This window comes from Staurois parvus, unplaced genomic scaffold (assembly GCF_062004578.1).
Source record: "Staurois parvus isolate SC_StPar_1 unplaced genomic scaffold, SC_StPar_1.0 ptg000262l, whole genome shotgun sequence".
Lineage (NCBI taxonomy): Eukaryota > Metazoa > Chordata > Amphibia > Anura > Ranidae > Staurois > Staurois parvus.
The window spans coordinates 6184454-6203013 of NW_028318058.1; the positions used below are offsets into that span (position 1 = coordinate 6184454).

The 18560-nt window shown below is 42.1% G+C and overlaps 1 protein-coding gene across 3 annotated transcripts in view; it reads left to right on the plus strand.

Annotated features, from left to right (window-relative positions):
* NCK2 (NCK adaptor protein 2) overlaps positions 1 to 18560 on the plus strand; it is a 95929-nt gene that overhangs the window by 20419 nt on the left and 56950 nt on the right. For 2 of the 3 annotated variants that reach the window (XM_089681266.1, XM_089681268.1), the window contains exon 3: positions 7968 to 8080. The exons of the other annotated variant lie outside the window; for it this stretch is intronic. The gene's annotated coding sequence lies outside the window, so the exon portion shown is untranslated. The remainder of the gene's footprint in view (positions 1 to 7967; positions 8081 to 18560) is intronic. 3 annotated transcript variants of the gene reach the window in all.

Sequence of the window (18560 nt, forward strand, 5' to 3'; positions counted from 1 at the left end):
CTTTGAGCTTGTAATTATTGTATTTGCATGGCTCTCTTCTACTTTCCTAACACCAGGAAAAAATTAAATTTAAATAGTACATTGTGCATCAGTTACCTAACTCCTTAGTCTTAATTCCAAACACCTCTTCCTAAGCCATCCTTCAGTGTAATGGATCAAAGTCACATTTTCTTTACTGAGAACCTAATATCCTGCCTTGGGGACCAGACACATTTTTCCTGCTCATCGTCTTCTTGGACACTGGTTCACTCACTGCTCCAGGAGTACTCTTGCCTCTGGAGCCTATGAGGGAGAACCCTGCTGCTGGAAGTGTTGCCTCCCTCAATAGAAGCTCTTCACATCGAGTAGGCAGAAACCCAAAAAAGGACCCCAGGAAGTATTCAGAAGGCGAGAAGGATAATCCTGTTGCCTTGGCTTCAGGTAACTAAAATGGGCATTTGGATAGATTTTTGTTTTTTTTCATATCGGCAGTCAGAGGGAGGAAGGGTTGCTAATATTTTGGAGTTTGAGCTTTAATATAATTGCGGTACAGGCAGTTCCCAAGTTACGGACAAGATGGATGCTGTAGGTTTTTTCTTACTTTGAATTTTTATGTAATTTGAAACCAGTCCATTTTTTGTAACGCCAGCCACAAAATTATTTTTAAGTTTTGGATAGCATAGGGAAGGGTTAATACCCCTGTAATGTTTATTTTTCTATTTTTGCCCCTGTTCAGAAGATTTCACCTCACTTTCTGTCCCTGTGACAATTGAATTTTGAAAATTTTGGGTTGTCATGGAAACAAGGATTGATTATAAAGCCTCAGTGGAGACACTTTTTTTTTTTTTTCCCATGATAACTCTCTCACAGGAGTGAATATCCCTTCCTAGGGATAGATTTTTTTTTTTTTCTCACTTTTTTGTCTCGGGGACAGGAAGTGAGATTTAAATCTTTCTAATGAGGATACAAAAATCAGTAAAAACCTCACAATGGCTCTAACCCCACACCATACTAACCAAAACTAAAAAAAAATTAAATTTATTGACCAACTATAAACAGTACAGTAAGTTACAAGTGGAAACTAGGACATACTCCCAATAGTAGTGGGCACAGAGTAATGCCCACAATGCACAGGTTCTTCCAGCCTGGGGGACAACGGAGGTAGCTGGGATTGTTATAAACCTTGTCTCACCAGTTCCACACATTCTGGCTGCTTCTGGCTATGCAATGATGCCGGATTGCTGACAGGTCTGCCAGACAGTAGGCGCTTGCATGTGGTGAGCAGCAAGATGGACGCCCAGCAGTTTTCGGGACCAGCATGGAGCACAAGCAGCATGAAAGTGACTACACACTGACCCCATTTGTACATAGGAATCATACATAAGTCAAATGTTCGTAACTCGAGAACTACCTGTATATGTAGTGGCTTGCCAAGATGATGCAGCTGAGTTGTATTTCGAAGATTAAATATGCATGGTCTGGTGTATACACTATAATACTAAAAGTATTGGGATGCCTGCCTTTACACGCACATGAGTGGTTAGTTGTAAAGGCTCAGCAGTGTGTAGCAGTGCCTCCAGACCCCTCAATACTTACCTGAGCCTCATCGTGATCCAGCGATGTGAACAACAGCCTCGGCTGTCCCGGGTCTCTGCCTCCTCATTGGCTGAGACTGCAATCACAGCCAGTGAGCCAATGAGGGGAGGCTGGGCCAAGCCGTGGCTCCATGTGTATATGGACACATGGAGAAGCGGGTGCCCCCATAACAAGCTGCTTGCTGTGGGGCCACCTGACAGGAGGGAGGGGCCAGGAGAGACTGCGGGGCACCCGAAAAGAAGAGGATCCAGGCTGCTCTGTGCAAAACCACTGTACACAGCAGGTAAGTATAGCATGTTTATGTTATAAAAAAAACCAAAAACCTTTAGAATCACTTGGCAATGGCATCCCAGTCTTCGTCCATAGGGTTTAATATTGAGTTGGCCCACTCTTTGCAGCTATAACAGCTTCAATTCTTCTGGGAAGGCTGTCCACAAAGTTTAAGAGTGTGTCTATGGGAATGTTTGACCATTCTTCCAGAGGCACATTTCTGAAGTCAGGCACTGATGTTGGGCAAAAAAGCCTGGCTCGCAGTCTCTGCTCTAATATATCCCAAAGGTGTTGTATCGGGTTGAGGTCAGGACTCTGTGCAGGCCAGTCAAGTTCCTCCACCCCATACTTGCTCGTCCATGTCCTTATGGACCTTGCTTTGTGCACTGGTGCGCAGTCATGTTGGATCAGGAAGGGGTCATCCTCAAATTGTTCCCACAAAGTTGGGCTCATGAAATTGTCCAAAATATCTTGGTATGCTGTTGCCCTAAGATTTCCCTTTACTGGAACCAAGGGGCCAAGCCCAACCCCTGAGAAACAACCCCACACCATAATCCCCCTTCCACCAAACTTTACACTTGGCACAATGCAGTCAGGCAAGTACCATTCTCCTGGCAGCCGCCAAACCCAGACACATTCAACGGATTGCCAGACAGAGAAGTGTGATTCCACACTCCAAAGAACATGTCTTCACTGCTCAAGAGTCCAGTGGCAACGTGCTTTACAGCACTGCATCTGACGCTTTGCATTGCACTTGGTGATGTAAGGCTTGGATGCAGCTGCTCGGCCATGGAAACCCATTCCATGAAGCTCTCTACACACTGTTGTTGTGCTAATCTGAAGGCCACATGAAGTTTGGAGGTCTTTAGCTATTGATTCTGCAGACAGTTGGCGACTTCAGCGCACTGTGTGCTTTAGCATGCACTGACAGACTCTGTCATTTTATGTGGCCGAGTTGCTGTTCCCAGTTGCTTCCACTTTGTTACAAGAGAATGAAACAGGAAGGCGCTTCTAAGTGCAGTATATCCAGATGGATCTGGATATACTGCACTTAGAAGCGCCTTCCTGTTTCATCCTCTTCTACATACAGAGTCTGCTTCAACTCCCAGAAGTGCTGCCCAGTGCATGTGTTCCAGATCCTCTTCCATCTTTGACTGACAACTCCCTGTCCACAGTCTCCTCCATAGATGCGCCCTATACACATCCTCTATTCCACTTTGTTATAATACCACTAAAAGTTGAATATGGAATATTTAGTAGCAAGGACATTTCACAGATGGACTTATTGCACAGGTGGCAATCTATCACGGTACCACTCTTGAATTCGCTAATCTCCTGAGAGCGACTTATTCTTTCACAAATGTTTGTAGAAGCAGTCTGCATGCCTAGATACTTGGGTTTATATACATGTGGCCATGGAGGTGATTGGAACACCTAAATCCAATGATTTTAGAGGGATGTCCCAATATTTTTGGCAATATAGTGTATGTCCTACACCGACATTTCAGATTCAAGTCTCTGCTTAAAGGAATCTTTCTCTCTGTATTGATGATTGCATTAATGGTCAGGAGGCATTTAATCCCCATGCCAATATCGTGCTCCTTCATTGGTAAAACATTGTTTAATATATTTTTTTGTGGGGGAATCCTGTCACAGAGCAGACATTCAATTCAGATATGCATGATCATACCTTCTCTGTGCTCTGGCTTTCCTTGTAGTCATAGCACACTGTACAATGGCATGTAGTGTGTGTGCTGGAATTGTTTTTTACTTGCAATGTTTGTTTTGCAAATTAATATTTATTAGATGGCAAATGATTTCTAGAATATTACAGTTTAACTAGAGCGAGCTTAGCAGGCACTGCTTGCTTTACTACTCCTTTTGACTGACTGAAACCTTTGGGGGAGCCTTCTGATAAGGAATGTATCACTTCTATAAGTCACCCTTGTGTAAATTGCATCTATGAAGCCCATAAAGAGGCACTTTTAAAAGATTGAAAGTACTTGGCGCTACAGTTGGGAATAAGAAGCCAAGAGCTCCACATGCTAGACAAAAAAAAAAGCCATAAATCTAAATCGTACAGGACACAGGCAAAGTTATTCATAGACCCTGGGTTATAGGTTCTTACCTTTTTTAGGTGTTTTGGATACTGGAAAAGCTTTCAAGGACAACCCCTGAACACCTCCCCTGAAACCCTACCCTAGTCCGTGAATCCTCAGTTATATTGGTAGTGTTTTCAAGGTGTTAGACCTCCTCTCCCTTTTGGAGAAATCACTCTTGGCTTAACTGTGTGTTTTGTTTTTTTTTGTTTTTTTATTTTCAGATTCTTAAACTCTTCAATCCTCTCCTTCACTGACTTCTAATATCAAAAGTAGAAGCATATGGATTGGCACAGCCTCCTTAAATCCTAGGGAGCTGTATCTCTAGACCCCTCGCTTTGGGGATGACCTTATTGTTTCAGGCTCTGGATCCTGCAGGGGTGCTTACCTTATACTTATCCTTTCAGTTCACCTTTTGTAACATGTTACACCCGTATACAGGGTGTAACATGTTATGAAAGGACTTAGCCCTGATTCCCCCCCCCCCTTGTGATAGCTAGCGGAGGATCCTCCCCCCCCCCACTAGCTGTCACAATTTATTTTTAAAAGTGGCGGTGCGAGGCTCCTGACGCATCACTCATTCACAGTATTCTGTGAATTGAAAGCTACAAGTGCTGACAGCCTTTGCAGCTGCCGGCTTGTAGTTTTCAATGAACTACCAGAGCACTGTTAAGTGCTGTGGAAGTTCATTGATTCTTGTCGTCAGAGTGTATCTACTTACTCATACGAGGTACGAACACACAGATACACTGACAGGTCTGCAGGAGCCCTACGTGGCACCAGTGAACTGCCGATCACTGGTGCAATGCTTTACAGACTCCCAAAACAAAAAATAGTAAATACATATTTTTTTTTTTTCCTGGAAAAAAATGTGCATTATTTTGTTAAAAGGTGAACTTATCATTTAACCTCGAAATGATGATGCTTCCCTTGCACCAAAGGCAAGAACCTGTATTCCAGGACCATGATTTAGGCATTTTTATTCTCTTTTGTGTGGATGATGTAGAGCAGTGGCCTCCAAACTGTGGCTCAGGGGCTAGATGTGGCCCTTTGCTTGCCTTTATCTGGTCCTTGGGGCACTAATCCTCCCACTGACACCAACAACGGGGCATAATTTCTGTCACTGATACCAGACACTACTGATGAGGCACTATTCCCTCCATTGACACCAATGGCAGAGCACTATTCTTCCCACCAATGATGGAAAACCATTCCTTCCCTTGAAACCAGCAATGGGGCAGGGAAAGGAATAGTTTCCCAGGTGCTGAGGTCAGTGGCATATGATGATTTACATCCACTGCTGATCCCTGGTCAACCATGGATCAATGTGGCTTTAGCATACTACTCAATGGTCCTTTGTTCTCTGTCCTACCCATTATTACTTTGACGTGCTTGCTTTGGAAAACGAGTGAAGTACTGTGGAGGTGGAGGAGACCCCCCCCCAATTGGATGATTTCTGCGATGTTGATTTGTTATCATTTGGAGTTCATTACCATTTGGTAAGAGAACTGGCATGCTTGTCTGAGGTGGTTTGGGATTCTTACACGTGAACTTTAACCACTAGCCTACAGGGCACTTATACCCCCTTCCTGCCAAGGCCAATTTCCAGCTTTCAGCGCTGTTGCACTTTGAATGACAATTGCGGAGTCATGCAACATTGTACCCATATGAAATTTTTATAATTTTTTTTTTGTGACAGAGCTTTATTTTGGTGGTATTTAATTACCTCTGGGTTTTTTATTTTTTTCTTAAACAAACCAAAAACCACTGAAAATTGTGAAAAAAAAAAAGTTTTTTCTTAGTTTTTGTTATAAACTTTTGTAAATAAGTGATTTTTCTCCTTCACTGATGTGCACTAATGAGGCTGCAGTGATGCACACTGATGGGCTGCAGTGATGCACACTGATGGGCTGCAGTGATGCACACTGATGGGCTGCAGTGATGCACACTGATGGGCTGCAGTGATGCACACTGATGGGCTGCAGTGATGCACACTGATGGGCTGCACTGATGGGTGGCACTGATGGGCACTGCTGAGGAGGCACTGATGGGCACTGCTGAGGAGGCACTGGTAGGTGGCACTGATGGGCATTGACAGGCATCACTGATGGGCACTGAAAGGTAGTATTCATATATGGCACTGATAGGCAGCCCTGATGGGCAATGATAGGCGGCCCTAATTGGCAGCACTGATAGGTGGCACTGACTGGCATTGATAGGTGGCACTGATAGGTGACATTGAAAGGCAGCTCAGATGGGCACTGATATGTGGCATTGATGTGGCACTGATGGGCACTAAAATGTGACACTGATGGGCACTGCCAGGTGGCATGGATGAGCACTGAGAGCTGGCACTGATGGACACTGACAGGTGGCGCTGCTGGGGCTACACATATCATCAGGGCACACTGATCATCAGTGCTCTGATCTGTGTACATGTCCCCTCCGAGGAATGCAGATTACCGGCTCTCCTCTCCTCACGAGCTGCCAACGTGACAGCTCGAGAGGAGAGAAATGCCGATAACCGGCATTTCCCTGTTTACATGTGATCAGCTGTGATTGGACACAGCTGATCACATGACCGAGCCAACATCTTTGGCTCTTTCCGTGGATCGGTGATCCGCTGTGTCCGAGGGACACCGCGCACCACCGATCGCTGCACTCCGGGAGCAGCGCATGCGCGGTTAGAATGGGAGGACGTCATATGACGTCCTCCCAGAACGAGTGAACCACCTTGAGTCCGTCATAGATTTCACATTTGAACTTTGATATATTTATTTTTGAAGTTTTCTTCTTTGTTATGCACAAGTGAATTATATGTTATGGGAAAGCTGTTTCACCATTTATATGATGCACATTGTTCATTATGGTTTAATATTAGTTGACTTTATTTTTTGTGCACCTTTTTAGATTATTTTTGTAAAGACAAAGATGTGCCAAATGTTTTCAATTGATGAAATATCAGGACTGCAGGCAAGCTATTTGGATACCCAGACTTTCTACTACAAAGCCATGCTGTTTTCATAGATTCAGTATGCGATTTAGCATTGACCTGCTGAAATATTAAACTCCTTCAATGAAAGACATCTGGTTGGGAGCAGATGCTGCTCTAAAACCTGGATATATCTTTCAGCATTGATGGTGCCTTTCCAGATGTGAAAGCTGTCCACTCTACACACACTGATGCACCCCCATACCATCAGAGATACAGGCTTTTTAAGTGCGTGCTGAGCAAGCCAGAAGGTCACTCTTCTCTTTAGCCCGGAGGATACAGCACACATGGTTGCCAAAAAATGCCCAATTTTGATTTGTCTTACCACAGAACAGTATTCCACTTTGCAAGAGACCATTTTCAATGAGCTTTGGCCCAGAGAAGATGGGGGCATTTCTAGATCATGTTCAGATATGACTTCTGTGCATGATGGAGCTTTACCTTGCATTTTTGGATGGCACAGCGAACTGTATTTACAGACAGTGATTTTTGGAGGTATCCCTGAGTCCATGTAGTGATGTCACAGAATAATGCATGTTTTTGATGCAATGACGTCTGATGGCCTGAATATCACAGGCATTCAGTATTGCATTTTGGCAGTGTCCCTTGCCATAGAGTTTTCTCAAAATTGATGGAATCATTTGATAATATATACTGTAGATGATGATATATTTAAAATCTTTGCAATTTTCTGTTGAGGAACATTATTCTGAAATTGTTACATTTTTAGACGCAGCTTTTCAGATTGGTGAACTCATGCCCATCTGTACTTCTGATACACTCTCAGAATGCTCTTTATACACAATCATATTACTGTCCTGTTGCCAATTAACCTAATTAGTTGCTAATGTTGCTAAAATGTTCTTCATGCCCAAGTTTTTTGAGACAAGTTGCAGCCACCAATTCCAGGGTTACATTACTTTTTTTCCTTTAACATTTTCTCCGTTTAAACATGTGTTATGTTTATTTTTGTTGTGAATAAAAGATGAGTTTAAGACATTTAAAAATCATTGCATTCTGTTTTTATGTAGATCTTATACAGCGTCCCAACTTTTTGGAATTGGGGTTTTACAAGCCTATAACTCAAGGACTATGAATACTTTGCCTGTCCGTTGTGCTGTACTCCATGATATGGAATTTACAGGCAAGTACAAATTCCTTTTTATTTCATAATTAACTGACCAAAAAAACATTTTGAAGCACTTTTTATTTTTTTACTTCTGACTACAAAAGAAATAAAATGTGTAAAAGTACTATGTTTCCTTTTATTAGAAAACAGACACCATAGTTTGCATTGACACCCTAACCAGGGCCCGTCACTACCACTAGTCATTAGCGTACCAGCTAATACGTAGCTTCCGGTGCGCGGTGACGCACTTCCGGCGTTCGACGCCATCTTGGTACACTCAGGAAGTCCCACTCACATGCAGTATACCCACACATCGGTGAGGAGGGAGAACTGCAGGACATGTGAGTGGCATTCTTCTTTTCTGAATAAAGGAGTCTTGGTTTCTAATAATACTGCACTTAGAGGGTCTTTTCTTGGCTCACTGGGCTGGTGAGCTATTGTCCTTTAGAAACTCCTGGTCTGACCAGGGGCAACGGAGCCCCATAAGGAGATCCACTGGAGGAGGAAGGTTGCCAGCCTTTATGATTAAGGATCCAGGGTGATCCTGCAAGCGGTTTGGCCCCTTGGGGTCACCCGGAGGAGGTGAGGAGGCAATCTAGCCGTAATAGAAGAAGTGTGACACAGTCACGGAATTGCAAAACACTATTGCACATTGCATGAATTCATATATCACCTATAGATTGTTTATGGACGTTTTTTTGATCATTTGAGTATTTTGAAGTGTGGACACTTTATTGCACTTTAGCACCTTTTTTTAACCCCTTTGATTTGAGGGGGTTTTCTGCATCTTATTTAGTGTGTGTGCACGGTTTTTGAGTGAGAGGCACATTATATTGATTTATAGATATTGTTATCATTTTTGGTTTTGACACTTTATCTGCTTAGCACTTTTTAAGGTATGAATTACACTTCACAATATTTATTATATATATTTTTCCTATAAGCGCTGCACTAACAATGGGAACCTGGTGCACAGGCAAGCTCAGAATTTCTGTTTTTTAAGGCACAGACAGAGATACAGCCAAATGTCTGTATGCAGACATACAGCACCCTCTGTACATTGTTGATGATCATCATCATCATAATGATGACGATCACATAAGCACAGTGAGATGCTTCTTGTTCTTCTTTGCACTTGTGTTTGAGGGACATTAAAATGTGCGGCTGAGCCACACTTTTACCATCCCCCAACCACTCCCCATTATGCAAAGGCACTACTACCATAGTATGGCAATAGCGGCTGTACTACATTGGCAGTGCCTTTGCAGAATAATGGGTAATGATTAGGAGACTGTAACCGTGTGGCTCAGCCGCCACTAATCTCCCCTTCCTGGTAATGACCCGGAAGCAATGTGTAAAACATCACTTTTGGGCCCTGGTGCCGCTGTTCCCAGACAGGTTTGGAGGATGATAGCTAGAGATGAAGCCATATCCTACAAACTTCAGCCAATCCGTGAAGAAGAGGTATCCAGCCAATGAGGTGCTGTGTAAAGGTTTTTGTTTTTAATAATAAACCTGTTATATTTACCTGCTCTGTGCAACAGTTTTGCACAGAGCAGCCCCAATCTTCCTTTTCGTTTCCCCCCCACCAGTGTTTCTGGGTCCATTCCCCTTCCAAGTACCCCCATAGCAAGCCTCAGAAGATTTTTTACCTTTAATGCATTAAGGTAAAAAAAAAAAACCTTCTGTCTTTACAACCACTTTTAAAAAATATTTCCAAGTATGGTATTTTTTTTTTACTTCATTGCATTGGTCAAGCTTGGAACAATGTAACTATGTATATTACTGTGGAATCTATCTAGAAGCTGAAAATTACTGTTTGCCACCCGTGCCCAGAAGCCAGTCTCCTGTGCTCACAATGCAGCAGGGCAGCCACTCAGCGTGGGACCCATAAGCTATTGGAGATCACTGGAATAGTGGTGTCTATTGTAGTGATTCCCAGCTTGTAGGGGGATCCCACAAGTATGGTATATACATAGTTACATTGGTCCAAGCTGGAGCAGTGAACTTCCGGAAAAAAAAAATGCCATACTTGGAATGCTTCTTTAAATCAACACTGTTTTGGGGCCTGTTAAGGTCCAGCCACACTAAAGTCATCTGTTGCCATGCGATAATGTGTGGTTCTTTAGGCCAGCCTATTGATTGAACACACCACAGTGCATGAAAAATTGCACATTACTGATACAGAGGTGTGGAAATCTTTTAGAAAACTACTTGTCCAGGGGACTAAATCGTTTCCCCAATCTACTTGTCCTTCATGACAATCTACTTGCCCTGATTAAAAAAAAAATCAAAATGATCATTTTACCCAAAACCGTGTTTACATAGGGTCTTTATTGAAGCATTGATGTTTTTTTTTTTATTAGGCAGAGATGCTTTTAGGAATGTCTGGGGCTTTTAAAAATGAAAGGGACTTTATGGCAACTTAAACTTTAATGTTATCAACATCACTCTATTTATCTCCTATTCACTTCCCTGCCTGTCTTCAGCACCACACCCAGGGGATTAGCAGGGAGGGGAGAGATCTTGCAGTGTGACAAGCAGAGATTGGGTGCTTGTCCAGAAAGGGTATTGTCGAGCCGATTCACACACGTGCAATGCAGATTGAAGCTTTTAGGTTCAGGACAGGATTAGGTCAGGATCTTATTCTGTTCACACATATGTGGTTTAGAAATGGTTCCCGTAGAAGTCAATAGCCTGTAATCCTCACCTGAACCTGAAGGCACTGCTCACAAACCGTACATGACTCTTTTTCAAACCGCAATGAATCTGCACCACCAGTGCACCGGACATCTGTGAACAGGCACCATAGGAAGCAGTGTTTTTTTTTTTTTTTTTTCCATGTCATGCAAATTTGATGCAGTTCAAACTGTATCCAATCCACTAACACTTAGAAGAGCATCTGCTGAGCGAGTAAATGAGACGCCAGCCCCATTGAAACAAAAAAAAAAAAAAAACTTTATTCCTTCAGGTTACCCTCACACCTGAAAGCACTTGGGTGCTCAGTACAAGCTCCTGCTGAACAGCCAAATCAAGCTCCAGTGTCTGCTCCATTAGCTACTTGAAGAGCCTTTTCTGGCCCTTGATGTTTACATGTAACAATTAGTATTTTTTGCTAGAAAATTTCTTAGAACCCCCAAACATATTTCTAATGCAGAGGCCCTAAAGAAGAAATTGGTGGATGTTGCTACTTTTTATTTATTTATTTATTTATTTATTTATTTTTTTGTCACACAGCATTTGCACCATGGTTTTTTTTCAAAGTAAATTTTTTAGGGAAAAAATACACTTTTTTGGTAAAATGTAAAAGATTAATGTTAGGCAAAGTAAATAGATACCAAACATGTCACGCTTTAAAATTGCACAAGTCTGTGCAATAGTAAAAAGTGACATAAATTTTACTATCCATAGGCGACGCTTTAAAAGCCTTTACAGGTTACCACTTTAGATTTACAGAGGTCTGGTGCTAGAATTACTGGCCATGATCTGATGTTCATGGTGATACCTCACATGTGTGGGAGGATCACTGTTTGTGCGTGGGACCGACACATGTGTTTGCCTTTACACTGGAGGACAGGGGCACTTTAAGAATGTAAAAAAAATTCTTTATTGTTACACCGTCGCTTTAAAATTTTTAATTTTTTTTTTTCAATCACTTTTATTGCTATCACAAGGAATGTAAACATCCTTTGTAACAGCAATAGAAAGTGACAGGTACTCTTCATGGATTTCCTCTGCCCTTAAAAGCATTTGACCACACCAAGATCGGTGTGATCAAATATTTTTCATTTTTAAAAATGGTGCTGTTTTTGTCTGGGTAATACAGAAGTCATGTAAGATCATCACTTCCAGTTCCCTATATCAGAGGTAAACAGAGCGGTTCCGGTCTTTTGTTTGTCATTATAATAAGCCTTTGGAAGCTCCAGCTGGTCGATGGGCATCTCAGTGGGAAGGGACAGCCTGGTAAAGTCATATGGGTGTATGATGGAATCAGACAGCTACAAGATAAAGATTAGACATGATACCAAGTTCTAAGATTAATGGGGGGGGCATGTCGGATATTCTGGGCTCATGGAATGAAGCAGGAAGGCCTGCTGTTAGAATCTTGCTTCAGAAAACATGAAAATAGACTATACAGAACAAAATGGCACCCAGCATGCCCATGTAGAGATAAGTTCAGGCCTACCTCTTTCATTCTGTGAACCCAGAATATCCGACAGTACAGTATAGTGCTTTGGGATGCCATTTACAATGAACAACACTGTAACTTATCGCGCAGTTGTAGTACCACGTGTTAACGTGTGTTACCACAATGCACAAGTGTGAATTGGCTCTTGCAGTTGATTGGGCCTGACCTACCTGCCATTTCACAACTCTGTAGCTGTAATTTCATGCCTTCATGCATTATTTCCTGCATTTTGGGTTGGTTTAAACGCACATTGTTTGATAATGGATCATTTCCTGTTCATGTGTTAGAACGTATGAGTTGATTCTGTCTATGTTTTCAATAGACTTTTTATTTTGTGTGTCAGCATTTAGCATGGATGTTGTTAAACCTGTCGATCCTTTGCATGGTATAATTACAAGTTTAAATCTTGCTGGTGAATTTGTCAATTTGCATTTCTGTCTTCATTAAATGCATCTATAAATACAGTGTGTAGATGATCCAGGTAATCAGATGTGACTGAATATAAATGTGTAAATGCTGCAGTTGTCAATGTTGTGTTTTTTTTGTTTTCAAATTTCACACTCCTTTTCTGTCTGATTCTCGCTTTAGTTCAGCTAAATTGTTAAATTGCACAAGGTCTTGCATCCTTATTCCTCAAGCTCATATTTGTTCTTATTTGTACAGGACATTGTAATTATTTCTTCGACCATGGGTTATAAGGCACTACCTTCAGGTGACTGGACACTGGCAAAATCTTTGCTGAGGCTGCCCCTTGGTGTATCCATGTAACACCTCCCACTTCTTGAAACTTTTGTTTTTTGCTAGTGTCCTTAACCCCTTCATGCCTAAGGGTAAAACAAATCTTAATGCCTAAGCACAATTTTGCAGCATTGACGTGTTAGTAAAACCGTACATATCATCACAACTACTTTTTACATCCAGGTGAATTATACCTTGTTTTTTCAGGACAAATTGGGCTTTCATTTAGTGGTAAATGGTAATGGATATCTTGTGATTTTTTTTTTATTTTTTTTATTATTATTATTAAAAGAAAACTGGCCCAAAATAGTAAGAAAAAAAAATTTAATTTAGCTGTGTGTGTCTTGTTGCTACCATAACCTACCACCAAAGAACAACCCAAAATACATTTTCCAGCTCTTGAAGATCGCAACAATACCATTTGTGTATGTAATTTGTTGTCTGTGCCCATAGTACAGCCCAGAAACAATAGTGCGCATTTTGTTTACCTGAAACAAACTGACACTACTGCCAATTAAAAAAAACAAACAAACTAATCTTTTGACCCTGACCTTACATAGCTACGTAGTTAGTCTGGCTGAAAAAAGACAAAAGTCCATCCAATTCAACCATAGGAAAAAAAAAAGTTATACTTTTATACCCACAGTTGATCCAGAGGAAGGCAAAAAAACCCCAGCAAAGCGTGATCCAATTTGTTCCTGCTAGGAAAAAAATTCCTTCCTGATCCCCCCGAGAGGCAATCAGATATTCCCTGGATCAACTTTACCTATAAATGTTAGTATCCAGTTATATTCTGTGTATCTAGGAAAGAATCCAGGCCTTTTTTGAAGCGATCCACTGAGCTGGCCAACTCTTGAGGGAGTCTATTCCACATTTTCACAGCTCTCACTGTGAAGAAACCTTTCCATGTTTGGAGATTAAATTTCTTTTCCTCCAGACGTAAAGAGTGCCCCCTTGTCCTCTGTGATGACCTCAGGGTGAATAACTCTACACCAAGTTCACTATATGAACCACTGATGTATTTATACATGTTGATCATATCCCCCCTTAATCTCCTCTTCTCAAGAGAGAATAAATTCAGTCCCTCTAATCTTTCCTCATAGCGGAGCTCCTCCATGCCTCGTATCAGTTTAGTTGCCCTTCTTTGTACTCTCCATTTCCCCAATGTTCCTTTTGTGAATTTGTGCCCAAAACGGAACTACATATTCCAGATGAGGTATTATTAATGATTTGTACAGGGGTAATATGATTTCTCTCTCTCTCTCTCTCTCTCTCTCTCTCTCTCTCTCGTCTATACCTCTTTTAATACAAGAGAGAGGATTTTGCTCGCTTTAGAAACCGCAGCTTGGCCATTATTAACCTCCCTGACGGTATTCCCGAGTGTAGCTCGGGGTAAAGTTTCAGTACCAAAAGCGGTAACCCCGACCTACACTCAGGCTTACCATGCGGTGCTGCTCCGGCATCTATTCTTCACTTACCTTGTCCTGCGCTCCCGCGATGTCCCTCCTGCAGTGTCCCCGGCAATGTAATCCAGCGGATGCCGGCATCTGTCATCTGGGTTCCGTCCCCTGCGACGTCAGGACGTACGGGGGACAGAACTGGCGGGAAATTTGAAAATGACAAAAAGTGACATTCACTAAATACACTAAAATCACATAGTAAAACATTACTGTATCAAACCATTTCACATACATTTTGAATGCTTTGTCCTGTGCCCTGCATGCATTTTTACTGTTCTTTCTGCCTGCAAACTGAGAAATGTCCATGGCGTCCAAAAAGCGTCCCTTTTAGGTCACAATTGGTTTTAGACCGGCTAGAGAACAGCGATCGTAAATCAGAACCACTCAGAATTGAGTGCTAATGATTCGTGGGGAAATTCGTCATCAGACACTGAAAACGATTTTGCGACTTTGCTCAGTGATGTGCGAACTTGGCGTTATATTTCAAATTTCAGTGTTTTTGGTTTGATTATATTATTGAATTAAATTTATTATTATATTGTTATTATTTATGATTATTTATTAAAATATAATTTATGATTTTGTGTTTCAAAGTTTATCATACCAATGATGTTTACTAGACTCTTGTTCAGACAGATTTCAGTGAGTTATTCCTAAAAATTACAGGCCTACAATAAAAAAAATACATATTTCCATGCAAAAAAATGTACAGCTTTGAGCACAGAAATATGCACATAATCAGACCGCTAGGGAGGTTAACCCCTGCGCCGGCCGAACACAAATGTGTGGCCTCCCGGTGTCTGGGCCTAGATGCCGAGCGGCCGCACATTTGTGTTCATGTAGCAAAAAACGTGTGTAGAGAGCGCGCTCCCAGCACACGTGTGGTACTCACGGAAAGGTCCCGGTCCGCTCTTTCGATCGGGACCTTTCCTGATCATGTGACCGCCGTGTTGATGCGTCACGGCGGTCACATGATTCCTAAACCACGCCCCGCCACCTGGCTTCTGAAACTCGTAAAGGGCCGGGAGGCGCCGGCGGGAAGGGGTTAAGCTTGTAAACTATCAGAACTCAGCCTTGGAAAATTAGCTCTCTTGAAATTAAGCATTTTTATTTTTCCCGTATGTGCTTGCTGTTTACCTTGACCCAAACACTTACCCTGGCGCTGAACTAGATCAAACCTTGATCTAGATATTTTTTCTTTATTTTTTCCTTTATTTTTTAATATTTATTTATCCTTTTTGTTTGCAAAAACAAAAAACATTTTTCCCCCTTTATGCCAATACAATGTATCTCTCTCCTCCATTCATAGAGTGAAAAAAAAAAAGGGGCCAGGCTGTTCAGTGACTGATTGCTGTGATAGCCTATCAGAGTGATCATGTGACCTGGAATCGGGGATCCCGATCGTTAGAACGGGATCCGGGTCTCTCAGTGACACCACGGTCTTTGTGCTGGGAGCACGCTGTGCGTCGCGCTCCCAGCACAAAGACAGTTACGCAAATATGCGGCCCCATGGAAAAAAGCCCAGTTTTGTGAGGCCACATATTTGTGTGATGTCGGCGTCAAGGGGTTAAGTAATGAACCCATTTTTTGGGTAAAGATATTATACAGTCATGGCCGAAATTGTTGGCACCCTTGATATTTCTCCAGGAAATCATGTATTTCTCACGAAACGTATTGCATTAACACATGTTTTGCTATACACATGTTTATTCCCTTTGTGTGTATTGGGACAAAACAAAAAAAGGGAGGAAAGAAAGCAAATTCGACATAATGTCACACAAACCTCCAAAAATGGGCTGGACAAAAGTATTGGCACCCTTTCACAACTGCGGATAAATAAGAATGTTACAAGCATGTGATGCTCCTGTAAACTCACCTGGGGCAAGTAACAGGTGTGGGCAATATAGAAATCACACCTGAAAGCAGATAAAAAGGAGAGACGTTCACTTAACCTTTGCATTGTGTGTCTGTCTGTGCCACACTAAGCATGGACAACAGAAAGAGGAGACGAGAACTGTCTGAGGACCTGAGAACCAAAATTGTGGCAAAATATCAACAATCTCAAGGTTACAAGTCCATCTCCAGAGAACTAGATTTGCCTTTGTCCACAGTGCGCAACATTATCAAGAAGTTTGCAACCCATGGCACTGTAGCTAATCTCCCTGGTCGTGGACGGATGAGGAAAATTGATGAAAGATTGCAACGCAGAATAGTCCGGATGGTGGATAAGCAGCCCCAAACATGTTCCAAAGACATTCAAGCTGTCCTGCAGGCTCAGGGAGCATCAGTGTCAGCGCGAACTATCCGTCGACATTTAAATGAAATGAAACGCTATGGCAGGAGACCCAGGAGGACCCCACTGCTGACACAGAGACATAAAAAAGCAAGACTACAGTTTGCCAAAATGTACTTGAGTAAGCCAAAAGCCTTCTGGGAAAACGTCTTGTGGACAGATGAGACCAAGATAGAGCTTTTCGGTAAAGCACATCATTCTACTGTTTACCGAAAACGGAATGAGGCCTACAAAGAACAAAACACAGTACCTACGGTAAAATATGGTGGAGGTTCAATGATGTTTTGGGGTTGTTTTGCTGCCTCTGGCACTGGGTGCCTTGACTGTGTGCAAGGCATCATGAAATCTGAGGATTACCAAAGGATTTTGGGTCGCACTGTAGGGCCCAGTGTCAGAAAGCTGGGTTTGCGTCCAAGATCCTGGGTCTTCCAGCAGGACAATGACCCCAAACATACGTCAAAAAGCACTCAGAAATGGATGGCAAAGAAGCGCTGGAGAGTTCTGAAGTGGCCAGCAATGAGCCCAGATCTAAATCCCATTGAACACCTGTGGAGAGATCTTAAAATTGCTGTTGGGAAAAGGTGTCCTTCCAATAAGAGAGACCTGGAGCTGTTTGCAAAGGAAGAGTGGTCCAAAATTCCGGGTGAGAGGTGTCAGAAGCTTATTGATGGTTATAGGAAGCGACTGATTTCAGTTATGTTTTCCAAAGGGTGTGCAACCAAATATTAAGTTAAGGGTGCCAATACTTTTGTCCAGCCCATTTTTGGGGTTTTGTGTGACATTATGTCATATTTGCTTTTCTGCCTCTGTTTTATATTTGTTCCAATACATACAAAGGGAATAAACATGTGTATAGCAAAACATGTGTTAATGCAATACCTTTTTTGTGTGAAATACTTGATTTTCAGGAAAAATATCAAGGGTGCCAACAATTTCGGCCATGACTGTATATATTTTTTTTCACCAGATTTCCCTTCTTCCACTGACACTTCTATTCTGCCTGTTTATTGAATTAGGGCTCACTAGTATTTTTTTAGATCAGTTTAACTTCGTATATACCTTGGGAACCATACCTGGACCGTGCGACAGCAGTGTCTGCCCTGTAATGTTTGTTTCGGGCACTGAATCCTGCATGTGTGTAGTTTACTGCCAGTTGCCATACAGTTCCAGGGCTGTGGTACATTTCTGTGGCACCCAGAGCCTGAAGACCTCTTTTGAGGGTATTAATACTGTGACAAGTAACCCTTGGACCCTGGATGGGCCTAACAATGTGGACAGGGTAAGACTGTGTCCTTGTACCTTACATACCGGTTTCTGGCTCTGCATGTTTTGTTGGATCATTACTTAGACTAGTAATATACACTATATTATATCCTTTTATCCTTTAGCACGCTAAAGTTTTGAAGGCACAGTTGGGTCTTATGGTTTTTCTATAGTCATTGATTTACTTGTTTCAGCCTGTTGGGTATCATTATAGCATTAATATAGCATTTTCCTTTTTTTTTCTTTTTCCCACCCCAGAAGTCCCTCTTAGGCTAGGGACGTAGGGAGTATAAAATTTCTAGCTGCACACTTTCAGCCATCATTTTCTGCTGATGACGCAATCTGATTATTTTCTGTCTCACCTGCCACAAGAACATGGCACCTGGGTTATTGCGATTCCTTCATAGTGAACCCCTTGAGGCTGCATCCATTTCATGAGTACCCGACAGGGAAGAGATGGCAGATTACAGACACATGGGAGCACGTCACAAATAATGAGTTCTGCTGCAGCCCCTGAGGAAATTCCGAGTTCCTACCTAGTTGATAGCTGTT